The sequence below is a fragment of the Ornithodoros turicata genome, chromosome 5, assembly GCF_037126465.1.
Source record: "Ornithodoros turicata isolate Travis chromosome 5, ASM3712646v1, whole genome shotgun sequence".
In the NCBI taxonomy this organism is placed as follows: Eukaryota; Metazoa; Arthropoda; class Arachnida; order Ixodida; family Argasidae; genus Ornithodoros; species Ornithodoros turicata.
This window is the reverse complement of record NC_088205.1, coordinates 21,830,365-21,849,866: the sequence shown is the minus strand read 5'-3', so window position 1 is coordinate 21,849,866 and position 19,502 is coordinate 21,830,365. Positions and strand designations below refer to the sequence as shown.

The following is a 19,502-nucleotide window of genomic DNA, read 5'->3' as shown; positions in this document are numbered from 1 at the left end:
AGGTTTTATCTTGAACGCAGCTTCGCATGCCTCCAAGATTTTATCCAACCTTTCTTGCCAAGCGGGGGGATATGTTTATTAAAGATAAAGAAAGGGGGAAAGGTCAGACCAAGTGTCTGTGGAACACGACACTGTCTTGACGAAGAATCACCAAAGCAAAATTTAATTCAGACGGGGCACAGCCTCACAGCCACCCGAAGAGGCCGCTCCAACAAAAACAGAATGCAAAGATTCCGCCCCCTCTTTCCTCCTTTCCTGCTCCGAGCGCGGTCCGCCAGTCGATGCCGCGTGGCTCGTCGCAACAGGTTCACATTCTGATTTCTGTGGCGCTTCCAAGCTGTTGTGACCACGTTACAGGTGAGCCGGCTATTTGTTGTCCTCTTTATTGCATCTTGTGAGTTTGTAGACACACTTGGATTTGCGACGTTGCGTTGCAAAGCTTCCAAGCTTTTCTGTTTTCAAGACGCACGCCGTACGGGTCACCCCCTGCTTAGTTCCCACGCACGGTTATATGAGAACGTAACTTTTGGTGCGTAGCGGGACTAGAAAGAGTTTGTCGAAAACTACTTCTACTTTGACAACACGCTGAACAGGGCTGTGGTTGACATTATTATTATTACTATTTTGCGGAAGTATTTGAAGACATTTTGAAATGATGGTGCTATCCAGAGAATTGTCGTTCTTTCCTACGTCTAGAGATGTCACTCCTGCTTATCTAAATGACTTCAGGTGACGTCATTCGGGTTTTTCGCCGACGCTTTACGTGCTTGTTCGGGGGTCTCTTGGAGATTGATTTTTGTTATGGTCTGTCTCCCGCTTGAGAAGGCAGACACGAAATCTACGTTTGAGGCACTCGCACTTCCGGCTCCGAAGACGAAAATTGCCGGTACTGACAGGATCGCTTCCTGCCGAGGCAATCGTGTCATTGTAAACCTGTCAGTTTGGCAAGTACTGCTAGGAGATTCTACGTACATGTACTGACAGGGAGCTGCGAAATTCTCACAGCTGAATTTCTCACATTTCGTTCAACGTATGTTCACCTTAGGACCTGGAAAGCCCATCATTATATTTCCGCCAAATAACCGCGAGCTATGATAAAACACACCTAAACCACGTCTACGAAATTCATGGTGCATTCTTGACGCAATTGAATGCACAAACTCAGTGTTTCAACGCAACGTTATACATGGTTACGCTCCTCTACTGCTATCCGTGTATTCACACGAGCGTGTTTTCTGACGGCGCAGCGACTGAAGGAGCGAGAGGGGTAAATGATAAGGCGCTGAGGCTACGCCCTTTTGGAATGCCTACACAGATAGTGTTCCAATGTGCTGTCGGCTCAGATGCTGGGGAAGCCGGCGATAACGTTCGCGCTGCGGTTGAACGTTGCAGCATTAATTTTATGCGCACGGCGCTTGGTACATAATGGACGAAAGAAAGCGAAAATTTGTGGCTCTTGCTTTTCTCATTGACGATAGTGAATGCTGCCACGAAAAGAAGCGGTTAAAGAAGCTATGGACGAATGAATGGGTGCTGAGGAAAGAGTACGGTCTGCAAAATAGCCTTCTACGGGAGCTACGACACGAGGACCATTTGTCTACCGCAAGGTTTTGAGAATCGATGCGCCCACTTTTAAATACATTCTGCTCCGCATAGCAAAGCGCAGAAGGAGAGTATAGAGGCCAGTATGCGGGACAGTATACTAGCCAGTGATCGCCTTTCCGTAACCCGTCTGCAACAGGTTCGTTCGAATTATGTGCGCTTAAACATGCCTCTAAATGCATGAAACGTTCGTAAATAAGAATGAGCGGGAAAGAGTGTAGGAGAGAGTACTGTGAAAGCTGTGCGTCGTCGTTTTTACCGTGACTCCGCAGCAGTCTGACGGTGTTGATTGTGGTGTAAAGCAGAGACGGCTGTGGCGTAAAAGTCGCACCTTTCGAGCACAGTAAAAACAGCTTCACCGCATAGCAGGTTCTGCGCCAATCATTGCCGTGAATGATAGGGCTCTCACTTCTGATTGGAGGACAGAGTGGAGCGTACGTCTTTTTGTGTCAATTGTGTGTGTGTCTGTGGTGGTCCCTCTGCCGCACGTTCCGCTAAAGCAAGAAACCTTGTCCTCTTTCTGCAGAAGGGAGGTCTTGCTCAACGGCCCATCTAATACTTTGCTCTCCCCGACGAACTCATGCACCCTCAACGCATCTCCACCCTTCATCCTCTATCCTCCATCCGTCTTGCTTTTTTTTTCGGCGAGCTTGGCTAGCTTTGGTAGCTTCCAATTCCTGCGTTTCATTGGCCCCATTGCTTTAGGCGTTGGACAGGCCATGTTTTTGTGTCTGCTACTCATTCCCAGTAAAACGTTCATCGCGTATAGCAGTGGCATAGCGAGGCAGCGTTCACACCCACTCAAACAACCCTTATGATCTTTCCTGTTTCTTTTCTTTTTCTCTTTTTTTTTTTTTTTTTTGGTGGGGGTACGTTACCGTCCCATACATACATATAAAATTATGGAACAAAAAGAAATTCATGAATTGGCACTCTTTGCATATCGCGTTATATAGGAAGCTCCCCTAGTGACTAATTATGAAATAATGTCATGACAAAGCGAGACGCCATCACGTAAGTGTTGCATCTTCAGCACTATAGCTTTATCCAGGTGTAAAGCACATTACTCTAAAGCGCTGTGGTATTTCCCAACCTGTGTGGCCGCGATGAATGGGAAACACGTAAGAATAGTGAAACCGCCGAAAACTGACTCCCTTTTTTACAACTGATCGTTCTCGTTGGTGCTTGTCAGAACACGATGTATGCACACAGTGGCCTCCCGCGAATGGAGTGCATGACGTGATGATGACCCCGGGGTGCTACCATGTAGGCTTGTGTAATGACAGCCCTAAAATATTATACCATTACACGGTTAATTTATGATGCCAGACAACTATGAATGGACAACTGGACAATGGACAACATGACAACTATGACCCCAGAGTGGCCGGCTTGGGGATAAAATTTTGCCCCCCTTTGTCTTACCCGGCGTGCGATACTGCTCACACATTTCTCGTTTTTAAACCAAACTGCTAGCGTCCTGAGCCGATACCTTTTGGTTTGAAACGCGAATGCTGCCAACTCGTTATTATTAATTAACAGCAACGCATACAACGACTGCGCCGTGAATATGGGTACCCAAAAAGTGTTTTGATGTACACATCTACCGTTGCTTCGACATCCGGGTGTCTTTTTTCCATTTCAAGAGCGATCTTTCCCCACATGGCATGTTTCCTTGGTACATTTCGGTTTTGCTCATCGGCATGCTTCCACAAGATCGGGTGTTGCTCTACCTGGTGTATTAGATCAAAAATAATAGAGCTTGTAACATTGGCAACAGAGGGTGGCTTTCTTTTTCGCTCCGTCCTCCTTCTGCGCGTCAGTCGTCAGATTCTGTGCCCCGCGAACAAACTATCCGTGTGGTTCTTTCTGACGGACGGAGCTGCTGAGCGCAGTGATGTTGCACAAGGCTCTTTGATATCTCGCCAAAAATACAATAAAAACGTGCGCGCTTCATAGATTCTGCTGTGCGATAAGCTCCGCCCGCGACCGAATGGTTGGATGATTGCGTGATTATGCTGATACCTCCTTCTCCTCCTTCAGTCGCTGCGCAGTCAGAAAAGGCGCTCGTGTGAATACACGGTATGTAGCTACTGATCCAGTACCGGCATTCCATTCATTTCATGGCGCAGCTAGCATTGTGTTACTGGTGCACGAGGTATGTAATTCTGCGAGTTTTAGTGAATCGGAAGCATGCAGCGAATACCTATTTCGCCATGCGCTGTTGTCCGCCACTTGAACGGTCATCGTGTTATTGGAACCGTAGTCACGATACCTTCCCATATTTCATTAACTCACTCGTGTCATTTTATATTTGCTTCGCTCATTTTTCCACTCTAGTTCCACTCCTTGAATTCACATATGTGTCGTGGAACTGCGTAAACAACGTATACAATCAACTTCAGCGACGCTTCATCTCTATTCATGATCAGCGTCTTGGTAGAAGCGTATGATACAACTACGAGCACATGCTGGATAAACTTGCCACACCTTCCATGACCCGTCGTATAACACTTAGTTCTTTTACAAATTCGTCGCTGCAACTTTTGACTGCCCAGACTTACGCGCATTGATCATCCTCTACGCACCTTTACGAGGTCTGAGATGAAGACAGCTCAAATACACATGTTTACGCAGACGAACTACATCGCAACAATAATTTGACGTTTCGTCGTCTATCCTACACATTCCGCATGTCTGGTTCCATGTCCGGTTTCGTGTTACTGCGCATGCTTGTGCTTGAAAGTTTGTACGCTGCCTTCGGACATGGCTGTTTTTGGGCACCCAACAATATGACATATGATTTTTACGGCACAATGATTTTCTCTTAACTCCTACTTGTACGACGGATTTTTTTTTTTTTCATAAAACAAGCCCTGCGGAAAGCAGGAAATAAGATAGTCTATGACACGTTTCCGATATCGAATTTCGTGCGTCAGCTGGCACGATGCGCATCCGTTGCTTCACGTTGTAGTTCTGACAAGCTCTCCAACTGAGATGTATTTCAACTCCATACTTAAAAGCCCCGTAGAAGAACCACCAACTCGCCTACAATTATGCTATTTTATCAGTTATGTGTTTCAAGTGTTATGGAAAAACTTGTACGCAGGTGTTCTGCCACAGGCTCGGTGAGACAATCCTCTCTGCTTAGACCGGCCTGCTGTACTCGGTTTTATGATTTTTCAAATTCGGGGGGGGGATCGTGTGCAATGTACACACGAGAATTCGGGGAGATGTCGGGCGCTATGATCTCTGTTTGATATGTCATTGGGGAATTTTCCGGTGAAACGAAAGGCATTCGAAACAAGCCACTGGGACGAGAAGCAATAATCTTTATATTTCCGCTCGGTACTGGGGTAGTGAATGACCGCGGTGTTCGAACTCTTGCCCGAGCTCCACAAAGGCTCGCCTTTGACTCCTGCAGGGGGGGGGGAGGATTATAAAAGCAGGACAAATAGGTTGTCACAAATACCCCCTTTGTTGATATACGATTCACTTTTCCGACGGTTTACCTAGAACGACAAGTTGAAGGACCGCAAAGATTTCGGGTAGATATCGGGTTTAACCCGAAAACGAAGAACCCTACGTACTCAGCATAGTTGTAACTAATGGGGAATATATATTATCATTATTCTGCATCACTGTAACTGATAAGGAAGAAATGTGAACGTTAGTACACGGTATTGTTTAGAATAGATTATAACGAAACCGCGGTCGTATATTTCTACTCTAATATTTATAAATTGATAATATAGACTGATAAAGAATTCCCTATGAGCTTCTTTTTCTTCGTCGTTGCATTCGAGATGTTTATTGTCGTTTTTGTTATAGGAAAATTTATTAACACTCGAGAACATCATTTAGGAAGCTTCGAATTTCGCTTGAACACCACCTTGTTGACACATTTCTGAGTGATCGCATCTTCGACAGCGAATGATGCGTTCCGTTAGTAGATGCACCCAGTGCTCATACCAACCCTGTGTCATGATGGGATCATGAGGATGTTGTCGCTTTTGATGCATGAATGCGACAGTGACAAACCAAGGACAGCACTACATGAGATATACGTAGGGGTTCAAAGAGGTCAGGAACCCCTAAGACCACACCGAAATGAAGGCACTCGACCTTCGGGTTGAAAGGGGAAGATCTCCAACAGAGAAAGACTGCAAGAACTGAAATTTGAATACCTTTAATACCTGGTAAGCATTCCTATTGTTCCAGCGTGCAGTATATATGCGGGCGGAACAACCGGAAAAAAGGTTTTTTTAGTGGGCACATACTCGTGTGCTGTATTACGCAACACCCCGTAATCAAAATGCATGAAATTTCTCTGGAAACGCAGTTTTCTTTCTCGCAAGGTTGCTGTTGCTACAAGTACGCGATGTGTAATAACACTGCACGAAAAAAAAAAAAAGCTACGAAAAATGTAAAATTAACTTCAACATCTTTCCGTTCGGTGTGAATCTAATTGGCGAAAACAATTCTGCCGGTTTATAGACTAGAATGATTGCGTAGCCTTAATTGTTTTGCAGTTCGGAACATGCGTGAAATAGAAGAAAAACTCCGTCAACAAAAGCTGCCCGGTCTAAGCCATGTGGCCACTGTATTATTGTCCCCACATCGGGTCGCTTGAAAGAAATCTGTCAACATACTCCTTTGTGAGAGAAATAAAAGAAAGCGATTCTATTCAAGGCCTCCCATGGGCAGCACAAAAACCGGTTTCGCCGCCTTGCATATCGTTAGAAGCTTCTCCCCGCGTTCATCCACCACTGTATCGGGTATCTTCGAAACTGTGTACAAATTACAGACATCATCATATTGGCATCAGCAATTTGTCCTGCCTATGAAGAATTCATCACTTCCTAGAGCTCCATCGTACGCCTGAAAGAGCTAAGAACACAAATGTGGGTTCTATTTGAATTGAACAGATTTCCATTTTCGAAGCGGTTATGAAGCAATATGGCTGCCAGCCGAAAGTGGAGAATTGGTAGCAGAAAAAAAGAAATATATATATATATATATATATATAAGAAAGAAAGGGGGAGGGGAGGACACGCAGAGCTCTGTCCATGCGGTAACTGTACACTGATGAGCAGAGGAAATAAAATCACACCGGAAGTAACTCTCTATCCCTCAGCCGATGCATGTCGAATACATTCTTGAGAAAACCCTGCTACACATGGGCGTCGACAACAATCGCGGGGCGACCGTTCCGTTCTTTTTTTTTTTTAAAGGGAGCAACTTCGTGGATTTGTTCCCTTTTTTTTTTTGTCTAATTCAAGGTCACTGTACCGAGCCCTTATCCGCCTCTTTCCCACTGATCCCAGCCGGTGGCGTTGCACGCGTGTTTTTGCTCAAAATGTTAAAGGAACCCCTGCGCGTCAAAGTTTTTGGGAGGAGCGATTACTTAGTGGATGATCGATGTATTGAAGGAGATATTTGTTGCAACCTTGAAGACGTCACTGGCGTCGTAGGATGGCTAACCTTTTCAGTGACTTTCATCTTTCATCGTTGATTTCTTAGGCAATTTGAGGCTGTGTTTGTATCTGTCCCTTCTATGTTGTTCCAGCCTCAGAACATCAGTTTCTCTCTTATATTTCACATGTTATGTAGAAACTGGTGACGGGCAGCTGTCCAAAGTACGAGAGGCGATGAAAAGCCGAAGCGTGTTTTATGTCCTGTCCCTACCACCACCACCTCAAGTTCTAGGAAATGATACCATCAACCAAATACCTTAGGCATGGAAGTATGAAGACGGAAAATAATCACACAGTCAAGACGGTGCTCCCACGATTGATACGTGGCCGTCCTGTGCGCAAACTGAGAGCCTATATCGAAGCGATGACGCCCGAACACGAGTAGCTCTCGCTGCAGGCAAGCGCAAGCGTTGCAGCAAAAAGAGCAACGGCGCGCGATTCCGACCTTATGCCACCACGTTGTGCCAAACGACGTTTGTGTTGGGACGGTGAACACTACCCCAAAATATCCTCGCTCTGTGAGGCTCGTAGAGCACATGATTGTTCGGCTCGATATGGCCACTATATTGGGACAGCTCCTCGGCACTTGGAGGGTTTTCGCGATTTTAAAGTATGAATTTTCTACGTTAATTTCGGAACACCCCGTTACTTCCAAGTGTTGCTTTCAGGAAACACCTGGCCGCGTACGACTCAAGGGTACATCATTATGGAAGCCAAATACGGTAATTGGAACGTTCATCCTCCGTCACAAAACGGTGACTAAACACCACTCACCACGGCGTGCGCTGTTGCTTTATACTGAAATAATTAATTTGAAATTCAAATAACACCGGTGGATCGGGATGCTACCCATTACTCCACATCGGCTCTTCCCGGAATTGGTTTCTATTTGGTTGAGATTTACTTCCCAATTTGCCACTACAGGACATGGTGAGACTTTGGTCTTCCTAACGTGCTTCCTAACTGCGTTTTCTTATTCTATGTCAGTCCAAATCTCAGTTATTATCCCGGCGACGGGAAAGTGGTGCCCCGATCGTTCGACACGTCTTACCTGTTGCAATAGCACGCTCCCACACAATGGCTGGGTCACCGTAGACGCCATGACCCCACGCCGAACTGTGCGTGCCTTACCCGTATCGAAGGGAAAACGTAGTCCAGGTGGTGGAGTGAACTCTGAGGTTGTATTGGACCCGTGAGGGCCCCTTCTGAGAAGACGGCCCTGGCTTCTCCGGAAGGTCTGTCCAGGATCATTCAATTCATTCGCCGCCCTGTTTTTCTGCTCTACCTTTCCCCTCTTTTACCTCTAGGCGTTGTGCAGAAGCTCCTTTTCCGATGCACTTGGGTATAGTACTGGATGAAATGCTGGTGTATGGAATGCGTCCCCTTGGTTGGACTCTGGGGTGGGTTGCATAAAGCGAGTGTGGAATTTTTGTTCATACTCTGATGAGTGAAAAAAAAAAAAGAAGAAGAAGAAGAAAAGAACATTATTGACCCCTGGAAAGGAGTCCCATCGAAGCAGTTAAACTTGACATAAAGCGTACAGAACACTCTTTATCAGAGTTGTTGTCCGCCCTTGTGGTTCATTTAACCGACGAAGGTAAAACCTCTGAATGATGTCCCCATTCCAGGAGTTTTCCACCAAAGTAACTGGTGCAAGTGATGTGGAGTTGCGGGCCTCACATTAGCCAAATTGAAGCCAAAATCTCCATTTTATTTTTTCTTAAAACCAAACCAAACCAACTGATTACAAAGTTCATCTAAGGTACCATAGGAAAATCTTATGCAGCGAAGAAGCTCGTCTCTGAAAACTTGTAGGTGAATGTGCAAACGAACAAACAAAGCGATACACTACTAGCAATCAAGCGCATTACCGAAACGCGAGTAAGCGTTAGTCCCCATCGACTGCTCAACACTGTCAAATAAGTCATCTGAGAAGATGATCTCCTGACAAGTTCCGAAAGGGAAACCTTAGAAGGTTTGCCGGGCGTGAGGAGGTATTGCCGCACAGCGGTTAAAGATGCGTAGGGACGGCAACGAGATTTTGACAAAGCATGTCATACTGTCTTTCTGCTTGCACGCACCTGCAGCATGGATATCTGGAATGTCACTTCAGACCACACATTTCAAAGCCCCGAAGATGCTTCAAATGCAAACGTTTTCGGCATAGCTCTCAGGCTTGCCGAGATGAGGCTACGTGCCCAAAGTGCGTGAGAAAAGATCCACTCCCACGAATCCTGCAACAATGCCGTAAGGTGCCTGAATTGTTTAGGTGACCACTCTGTGTACTCAAGATCATGCCCCCGGTGGCAAGAAGAAAAACATATACTAAAGATGAAAACACATCCTACAAAGCCGCAAAGGCGCAGTTTGGTTTCCAAAAAGCCTTCGCATAGGTGGTGCGCATGCAGGGGGATTACGATGTCATGGGAACGCATGGTTAATAATGGTTGGACGTATCGGTATTAGAAAGAAAAGGGGTTTTCGACAAATATCCTTCCGCAAGGGTCGCCCCATAATCGACCAGTTCGTCAGCCTGGAAACGCAACAATAGATAAATAGTGACTACATGACATGCGCAACTCAGAGAGGCGTTCGTACGAAATCAACACTGCATGTCAGTCTTCTACTTGAAAAGGGCTTACGGCACTGTCTGGAAATATACCATCATGCGGAACCTAAAACGTCATGATGCCTGACGAAATAATACCACGTGACTATGACGTGGAATTATTTTTCTACTGCCGCGAATGCGGGGAGCTACCCAAGGAGCACAATGTACTGAAAGTCGAGTACAATAGAGGTGGACGGGTACGTGGAAGGCCTTGAACAGACTCCTGAAACTAAGGAATATTGATAAGACACATGCCGTCCACCCCTATTGCACTCGACTTTCAGTACATTGTGCTGCTTGGGTATGGAGGCCTGGTGATAGTAGAAAAAGTGACAGTTCCTGAAATTGGGAGAGGGAACGCATGGTTTCAGCGTAACGCAATGGAAACCCGAGTCAGCGTAGAATTCGTTGTCCTCCAAAGCTTTCTTGCAGATCGGACGTTTCGGGCTCCCGACCGAAGAGACACAGGGTTGTCATAATCGAAATGAACCCACGCCATTTCCCATATTCACGCTGGCCCATATTTTATGGGCCAGCTAGGGCTACCACAATGGAAAATTAGTGATCCAATCCAAAACGAATCACTTGGTCTGGTGACGGGAGCATTCAACAGTGGAAATTAAGCCTTTATGCAGAATCGACGAAAGTTATTCCACTTTTATTGAGCGAAAACAAGGCGCCTCTCAGGAAACCTTGGGTATTATGGACAAAGAGCGGTTCTTGTCTTGCATGAAACCTATACAGAGTCAGTTACCGCAATGCCATCCATCAAGTTGACACCCCACGAGATAGAATTTTTGACACACAACAACGTGATTTTATAAGCATGGGCATGGCAAATTTAAAACAGTAGGAATGTTTTCCTTTCCATATTTTTTTTTTTTTTTGATACCTGTTGTGAGCTGTACTCTGGCACGTCAGACATAAACACAGCAAGTGCGTGTGTTTGCCCTCACTGACGCGTTGGTCATCATAACTTGCAAGGGGATACCACGGTCCACGGTACGCTCCCCCGGCAGGGTGGTCTGTACGTGCCTAACGCAGCATATCGTAACTCACCTAATCCAGTGCTCCGATTTACGTTACTGTACATAGTATGAAATAAAGGAGTCTGTTCTCGAAGCTCGAAGTGTGAAGACGTGTTGTCTCGAATCTGCGTCCCTCGACCAGAGCGGGCCCTGATGGGCATAAGTGCCCTACGACGACAACGAAGGTTCATATTTCTTTTTATACGCACGAGTTACGCGTACGATGGCTGCGAAGCTTACACTGTTTTTCCGTAATCTGTGTTCATACTTGTTACAACAGTCAGCTTTATCCCACCCCATACGACTGGAACAGGCACCTGAACTTTGTTGAATCCCTTACATTGACAAAGTATGACAAGAAATTAGTTAACCCAGAAGTGATTAAACAAGAATACTTGTACATAAAGGACGGTGGACAAAGACGGTACAAGATGCTTGCATATCCGGAGTAGCGTGCGCCTTAGTTGGGAAGCATGTGCAAGAAACGGCGGAAATTAAATGCACACTCAGTCAAGTATTCTCACTGTCGAGTTGTATGCTATCAAAATGACTGTATAGATCACATTCAAGAGCACGGAGCCAAAAGGCCGCTTCTTGCTATAGTATCTTGATGCGTATCCTTATCGAGCCGCCCTTAATATTAGCGGCTTTTTTTCTACGGAAATAAAATAAAGTGAAAGTATCTGACGAACACAAGTCTAGTCATCTAGCGCAACATATCCAAAATATAGGGTATCTAAGTTACGTATCTTGCAAATACTTTTAAGGACAGTATTTAGTAATCTGACTTAAACATTTTTTTCAATAACTTTGCTCATTTTGAAAGCTACTTTCAAGATAATTCTCTGTGCGGAAACAGAGGTCCAGCGAAGGATTCTTTTGTTTCGGCAATGCTATTTGTGCTGTACATGTGCTTTAACGCCTGAGGTATCCGGGACATCTACATTAGTACCCTACACGGGCGCGGCCCGGCCGGGTTTGCTGTCTGGTCCGGCCCGGGCCGCCAAACATGTTTCCGAGAATCAGGTTCGGCCGGGCCACGCAGCTAATTCCACACAATGGAGGACTATTAGTTCAAATCATCACGTGCTCGCGTAATTCCTGGGCATATGTTTGCATGAACAAGCAAGGGGCACTGCATTATGCGTATGATTCAACACTCCAGAACATTATCAAAGCCACTTCACATTGGAGGAGGAGGAGGACGAGTGTCGTTGGGAGGAACCCGAGAGGTCTGCCTGCCTGATTAGGCGGCATGTTTCTCGGGAAGGGAAAGGTGGTGGAGAGGAGGAGAGGAAAGGGTGAAGTAGCGGATAGTTGCGTCCATGGGCCGACTTCAGGGGAACTGTGCCGGCATACGCCTATTACACATCTGAGGGAAACCCAGGAACAACCCCAGACGGCACAGCCGGCCCGCGGATTCGAACCGCGGACCTCCCAGTCTCCAAGCGCACGCGTTACCGCTGCGCCACCGGAGCTGGTGCCACTTCACATTGCTCGTGACTCCTCACGTATTTCACAATCACTGTTCGGAAAGCTTGGTGAGAGGGGTAGGGATTGGGAGAATGAGTTTGCCGACAACATCCTTTGCCTCCACAAAAACTTGATAGTGCGTCTTGATAACGCGCTTGCCCGCGTGCGTTCCGCATTTAATTTGGCCTCGTGCTGTTGTGGTGTTGAACCGATAGTTCTTGTATGTTTTTGGCCTTCTCTTCTGTTCTTATAGATTTACTTATAAATCTGTGTGATAAGCGCTAGAAACGCGTACGTCACGGCTGGAAATACTATAGTCCAGGATGCACTCGCAGAGCCACCGGGCCGGGCCGTGCTATACTCACTGGGCCACCGAGCCGGGTCGGGTCGGGTCGGGCCGGGCCGGGCCGCATAAAAACATGAAGGCGCGGGCCCGGGCCATTTTTCGATGCGCACGGGCCGGGTCTGGCCCGGGAAAGTCGGCCCGTGCAGGGCTGTAACCCACATCCCTCTTAAGAAGGTGCAGCGCCTCGGGTTTGTGAGCATTCATGAGGTGTTGTGTTTGCCTTGGAAATGCGCTACGCTGAAGGCAGTGGTTTCCCGACGATCGAAACACGCACACACCGCAGTACCGAGTGACAGTGCCACAATTTCTGTCCTCCTCCCTCTAGTTCTGGCCGCACTCAAAGCGATTGTGTGCTCTTTTCCTGCTGCTGCGTCCTTAGCCCACGTTCAGCACCTTCTTGCTGCGGAAGGAGTGCTAACACCCCTTCATGGACAGTCTTTATAGGAGAGCCACAGTACGTGCTGCAGTGAAACGCGAGGGGCATTCGCAATAAGCTCCCTCACCTCAAGTGTTTCCTCTAAAATATCCCATTCCCATACTTGCCGTAAGCAAAGCGTACATTAAGGACGACTTTGGACTCGGCGGGTACAACGTATTTACATCTGGCAGCCAAGGCGTATCAAGCACTGTGCTGTGTGTACGGAAGGCCCTAACGGCCAATTACAGGAGCCACATATTTCTTCCGCTGACCAAGTGAGATGCAAGGGGTGACTGGGCAGCATTGTACTTACGATTGTAAGTTTGTATCTCCCGCCCTCTATTACCTTGTCGCAGCAGAGCATACGGGATATATTTCTTGGGCTACCACCGCCGTTCCTGGTAGTGGGGGACATCAATGCCCACCATCCACGGTGGGGAAGTGCGCGTACAGGCAGGAGGGGAATAAGATATGGGTTGACGTCATCGACGAAATGGACCTGTGCCTGCTCAGTGATGGTTCGCCAACGTTCCTGCGTAGAGATTTCTCAACTGACGTCCTGGACGTGTCCATCTGCTCGAAAGGTGTTTCCAGGAGTCTCTCGTGGTCGACTGATGTCGATGGGAAAGGAAGTGACCATTTGCCCATCTGCATTTCATACGACAGGTATACTGGCCAACCCATTAACTGGAAGGACTTTCGAACGTCTTGTACAGTATTGGAGCAGCCGAACATGTTCTTCTATGCTGATCGCGAACCGTAAAGGTCGCGACAGGACATATGGGAACAAATCCTCGCGTGGAACAACTATGAGCGCAAAGGCGGAGAGCTGAACGAAAGGCTAGATGATCGGGGCTGTTTCAAGACATCATAGAAGCCCGGCATGCAGCCAGGGTAGTACAGAAAGAACTGAAGAATGTTGACACACTCTTAAACCCGTACCTTTTATTGTAACTTTTAGAAACATGTAACTTCTGTATAGACGTAGATTTCGAGATTTCTTATAGGTTACACCACTGTAACGTATATTTAGAGGTTAAAAGCGACCAAGGTCATGTCTTTACAACACGAATAGAAGTTACATCTCGGAAAGAACAAAAACAGCTTGTTGTAACTTATAAATGTACCCTCTACGCCGACACTGTAACTTCTAAGCGAAATCTCCAACGATAATCTCTTTGTTAGTTTCTTATCGTTTGTTTTCCTTTTGTTTTTCAGCATAATGCCGCGTTTCAGCCTCCCATTCGAGACGACAGTTGCGAATCTACGCTGTTATTTTTTATCTGTTTCAGTGTCACCTATACGTCAACTACATGTTATCAATGCTGTATGAACACAGATTATAAGTTTGCAGTCTGAAATACTGATAGTATGTTTCTTTCTAAAGGGTGGAAAACAATTGTCAATGCCGCAACCAACAAGATTTTCGATTTCGCTGCGTAGCCGAGCCTGGTCTAGGTCTATCCACACTGAGAGCGGTTTCCTTGAAACGCTTAACGCTCGTCGTCCGTCCGTTAACAAGTGTAATCTGTTTTAATCAGTGGTTTTCCTCGCGTTTATCATAGTATCGTCAGGAACAACGGAAAAGCTAGATGTCGCTAGCAAACAAGTATATTTTCGGTGCTCTCAGGGGAAAGTGTAGTGAGTGCGAAGATTGCAAAGAATATATAACCGAAAACGAACGTCACCACCGCAGCCCTAATTCACACACTTCATACACTGGGTAAGTGTACATTTTGTGCTAGGTACGTGCGTTATTTTGATAGCAAGAGCTCCTAGCGCAGGTTTGTTGTGATTATGGCAAGCGTTTTGCGGTCCTGCATATGAACGCCACTTACGCTTGCTACTTTTCTGCTCTTACTTGGTCGCCAAGTCAATACACCGGCGTGCATTTTGCGAGCAGCGGATATATGCATCGAGATATATAATTCGCAGCTTCCTACTTGTTGTATTCTTACGATATTCTAAGACTCAATCGCGGAGTGAACGCCTTCCCGCATTTATGCTGCTTTGTACCTTGTGCTTTGTACGGATTTGAATGGTTCAGTAAATGCTACTCTCATTGCCCAAACTTTTGTTCCCAGGATCCCACATGCAGGTTCACATACCGTCACCAGCGCAATGCAGTACCTCACAAACTCGTCCCAGAGCGCCTCCAACGCTGATAACGCAGTAATGTAGTGTCTCCTGCGTTACTGTACACTCATATTCCTCAAGGTTGTGTGCGTTTTATGTAATACTGTATTGCCATTTGCGCTCGCCTCTGCAACACGAATGTGGAATAAATTTTTTTCTGCTGCAGTTCTCCATTTCGTTGGGTCTGTTCAGCTTAGCAAACATAGGTCAGTTGTTTTGACTCGCTAGCTTCCTCGCACTTTTATGCATTGCTTCTCACTTAGAAGATAGTTCTTTTTTCCACATACATGGTAAAGCGACCATGGTTTCTCCTCACACCAGAATCGCACTTGTGGACAATGTGTCACCTCTCGACAGACTTCTGTTTTTGTAATATACATATGTTCAAGATCTCCTTTTCTGCTGGTTCATTTTGGTACCTTGGTGTGTTCTGTAAATGTTTTTCCATATCCCACGCACAGGGTGTTTGTTTTTATTCGCATCACACCAGCGCTCATTTGACAGGTGGGTTATGTTAATTTTCGTAAATTAACCCATCCGTAGTTACAAACATTTCCGACATTTCCTGACGCATGTGTTTGTAACTACGGATCGACTAATTAACAAAGATTCACATAACCCACCTGCCAAATGAGCGCTCCTCTGTTGCGAATAAAAATGAACATCCTGTATAAAAAGCCGCACGTTGGCGTAACCTTTACGGGCAGGTGCTGGATTGAAGGCCGTAACCTCTAATTTGTGGGTTTCCTTGTAACTTTTATAAAAGGTGTCACTCAGAGGGTACCTGGTAGCTTCTGAAATAGAGGGTAAAATATTGCGATTTTTTACCCTTTACTAAAGGGTACGGAGTTAAGAGTGCAGAGAGCGCTGGCGTCAGTTCTGCGCAACGCTGTCTCCTTTTACTCGCGCTGCTAGGGTGTGGAGCGTGGCCCGGAGTCTGAGAAAGACCCTCCCGCCCAAAAATCCTTTGGGTGTGCTAGCGCTGTCTCTCATGCGGTCTGAGAATTCTGTTGCGCGGGACTTCTGCAAGATTATATCCGCAAATTCGCAAGCTTCAAACACTGAAGTATTCCTCGCTTTCACTTCCGAGATCCAGGAGGCGATTTCACGAAGAGAACCAGTGGTGAACGAACAGGTGGATATGGACTTCACATTGGGTGAATGGCGTATGTCGGTATGTCTTGGCGCCCCGAGAGCTGCGGAAACACGGATGCCAGTGCCAGATTTACAGTGGTGGGGGCCCCGAGGCACTGCACTGTGGGGGATCCCTCGTGTATTCTATGTCTATCCAATGTGTTATTCGGGGTCGATATGCGTGGATGGAGGACAGATTTTTACCAAGTTTCCATTTCAGGGATGCGTTTCAGGCATGCAAAACAGATTTCCCTTGGACAAGACCTTTTCTGGTGGGGGCCCCGGGGAAAGTGCCCCGTCTGCCCCCACCCCCTTAAATCCGGCACTATCGGATGCTGATAGCAGAAGCCCGCAAAATACCCATTGAAGTCTTACGGCAGAGGGAGACCATTCGCCATTACTTGTGCCTCAGAGCTCACCACCGCCGCCATCCACTAATAGCAAAAGTTTGTCGCCGGAAGCAAAGTAACGCATACAACTGTTTCATCGAAGTGAAACCCAAGGTCCCCCCATTTTCTGCGAGATCAGTGGTGTCCACGACGCGTCCGTGGTCCCTCACAGTACAGCTTGGGACAAAAGTTTACGGAACATCAGGGTGTCGCATTTCTCCATTGGAGCGACACGCTAGCTGCGAACAGGAGCGGACACACATACAGAGAGATAGAGTAGCCCGTCACCCGTTTCTTATTCGATCCCTTCCTCAAAGTAATCAGGGGGCCGCTCAAATGAAGTACGACCGTGTCGTGTTCCGTAAACTTTTGGCCCAAGCTGTACCATCGATCGCATTGTCAATTCCTGGTCTTAACGTCAAACGAAACCAAGTGCCTACATCAGTTATGAAACAGCGTGCAGCGGATATGATGCACAGTCGATATTCTGACCACACTGCAGTTTTCACTGACGGATCCACCAGTCATGAATGTTCATCGTCTGCATTTGTTACTCCAACTGACTGTGTGTCACATGGATACCGTCTCTCACACCACACATCATCAACGTCGGCTGAGCTATATGCTATCCTGTTGTTTCTACGTAAGACTTCCTGTGACGATCCGGGGGCATGGGTCATCTACTCAGATTCAAAGGCTGCTCTTCAATGTATAGCCAACATGTGGATTCGTGGACCGCTCGCCCCAGTTGTCACAGATATACTCCATCAAATTCAGCTTCTAAGCGATCATGGTCATCATATATCCCTGCAGTGGGTCCCGGGTCACTGTGGTCTGAGCGGAAACGAAGAAGCCGACAGAGCGGCAACGGCTGCCCAACAATCATGGGCTGCTGTACCAACGGTGTTATCAAGAGCAGACAGGAGATCACTTCTGAATGAGCTCATTCAGCCACTAGCTCGCCAGCAGAGGAGTCGGGACATCACTGACAGGTCTCTCATGTATTCGGTGGATCCAACTATGTCCTTGTTAGTTCCTGACCGTTTACCAGGCTATTTTACGTCCCTCCTGCACAGGCTTCGTCTCAATGTATACGTCACTCCCCAATTCAAGAACCCAATCCGATACTGTGACAGCGGCCTATGCTCCAAATGTGGCGTCGTAGCGAACATTGAGCACGTCCTAATAGAATGTAAGCTCTACGAAACGGAGAGGCGGCGACGCTGTGCTCAGCTGAGTGGTGCTAGCCGACAGACGTTCAACCTGGCTGCAATTCTTGGCCCATGTCAGAGCCATGTGCAACACCGTCGAGGTCTTCTGATGTTCTTGCAGTTCCTCTTGGCTACCGGTTTGCTCCAGACGCTGTAGGGTCCTCCCCTGCATCTCAAGGACCATTGGCGCTTCTTTGATGTGTTTCTTTCTTCCTTTTGTGTGACGTAGCGCTGCGCAGCCAGTGGAGGGGAGTTCAAGAGTTGTACTTGCACATAACTTCATTTTCATATTTCACATCTCATGTTTCGCGTGTAATGGGGTAGTGTACTGTTCTCAAGCAGTGAATCACCCCAGGCCATAGTCGTGATTTATTTGTTGTTGTGTTGTTCTGAAGGGTAATGTGGGTTAACTATTAATTGAGATGCTTATCGGGCAGGATCGAAGAACCGTGCCGAAAGCCGCTGCGAGTGACGTAACTGTTAATAACTCTTTGAGGTTAATTCAACGATAAGGAGAAAAACGACAATAAATTCTGTCGTTTCTGTAGAGCATTCGTTTGCATATGTAGAACTCTTGTTCAGTTGTTTGGGGTAATATGTTTAAAAAACCGGGGCAGGCTATTTTGAAAAGCAGTTGTTCCTGCGAGATAACGCTTTTTGGTACTGCCATTTTGAAGTTGACGCTCTTCGTATTTCTTTGATAACGGATTCCAACCATGACATCAAAGTACCTACAGAGTAGCGAGTTACTTACAAGAATATTTAATCCCGTTTCTTAAATACTTTTCAAGATTGGGTATTGCTGAGTTACTGTTTTGCCCGGTGCTCAGTAACTTGAATACTTTTTGTGAGTACCTTGTACAAACCTGCGCAAATGTGATATCCTCGCTACCTGATGAATGTGTACGTCGTCCTACTTATATGGGCTATGTTGGAATCGAAGGAAGTGAACATGGAGTTCGTGAAGACGCATGAGCACTCCATGGACAAAACAACAACTTTATTGTGAGATGATGAACGAGGAGTTTCATCGCCAGGGGCGATATACTCAACCCCATTGCTGGTCTCCTTGGACAAAGAACATCACTTGAGAGTACCTGTACCGAGGGTTATACACTACGACTAGATGTAATGGAACGAACAGGTTGGAAAAGTTGCACATGGTTGCGTCTATACTGTCGTGGACAAACCCCTTGAACGCGATGGATCGCAGAAAACAATTGATCCATTATAGGTTACGCATTGGTAATACTTTCCCACCCCGCTGCAAACCCTGTCGCTCTCAATGCTCCACGTTCTGCCAAGCTTGGACGGAAACGTTGCAGAAGGTTATATTCCGCTCCACCCTCATAGGAGAAGAACCGCTTGTCCCTTTCAACAGAGTATTAACTTCTGTTGCAGACACCAAGCTTCTCCCGTCCAATCGTGTTACTACATCACTTGTCATAAATCGTGACAAGAATAGAACCGCGCTTCAAATACCGCGTTTATCTGAACGGGGCTGCAGGACCTCACCTGGGTATATGCCTCGAAGTCCTGAAGGGCAGAGGAGGATTGGCGACTCCCCCGCCTGAGTCAGAATCCCTTTAAGCAGACGCGTGGGTGACACGCTCGCCTATCGTGTGGTAGGAAAATTTAATACGGCGTGGAGCACTCAGGACATGGCCACCCAAGTAC

The 19,502-nt window shown here is 46.7% G+C and overlaps 1 protein-coding gene across 2 annotated transcripts in view; it reads left to right on the top strand.

The window, feature by feature from the left end:
- Positions 1 to 248: 248 nt before the first annotated feature.
- LOC135394201 (solute carrier organic anion transporter family member 4A1-like) overlaps positions 249 to 19,502 on the top strand; it is a 121,349-nt gene continuing 102,095 nt past the window's right edge. For both annotated transcript variants that reach the window (XM_064624811.1, XM_064624813.1), the window contains exon 1: positions 249 to 357. The gene's annotated coding sequence lies outside the window, so the exon portion shown is untranslated. The remainder of the gene's footprint in view (positions 358 to 19,502) is intronic.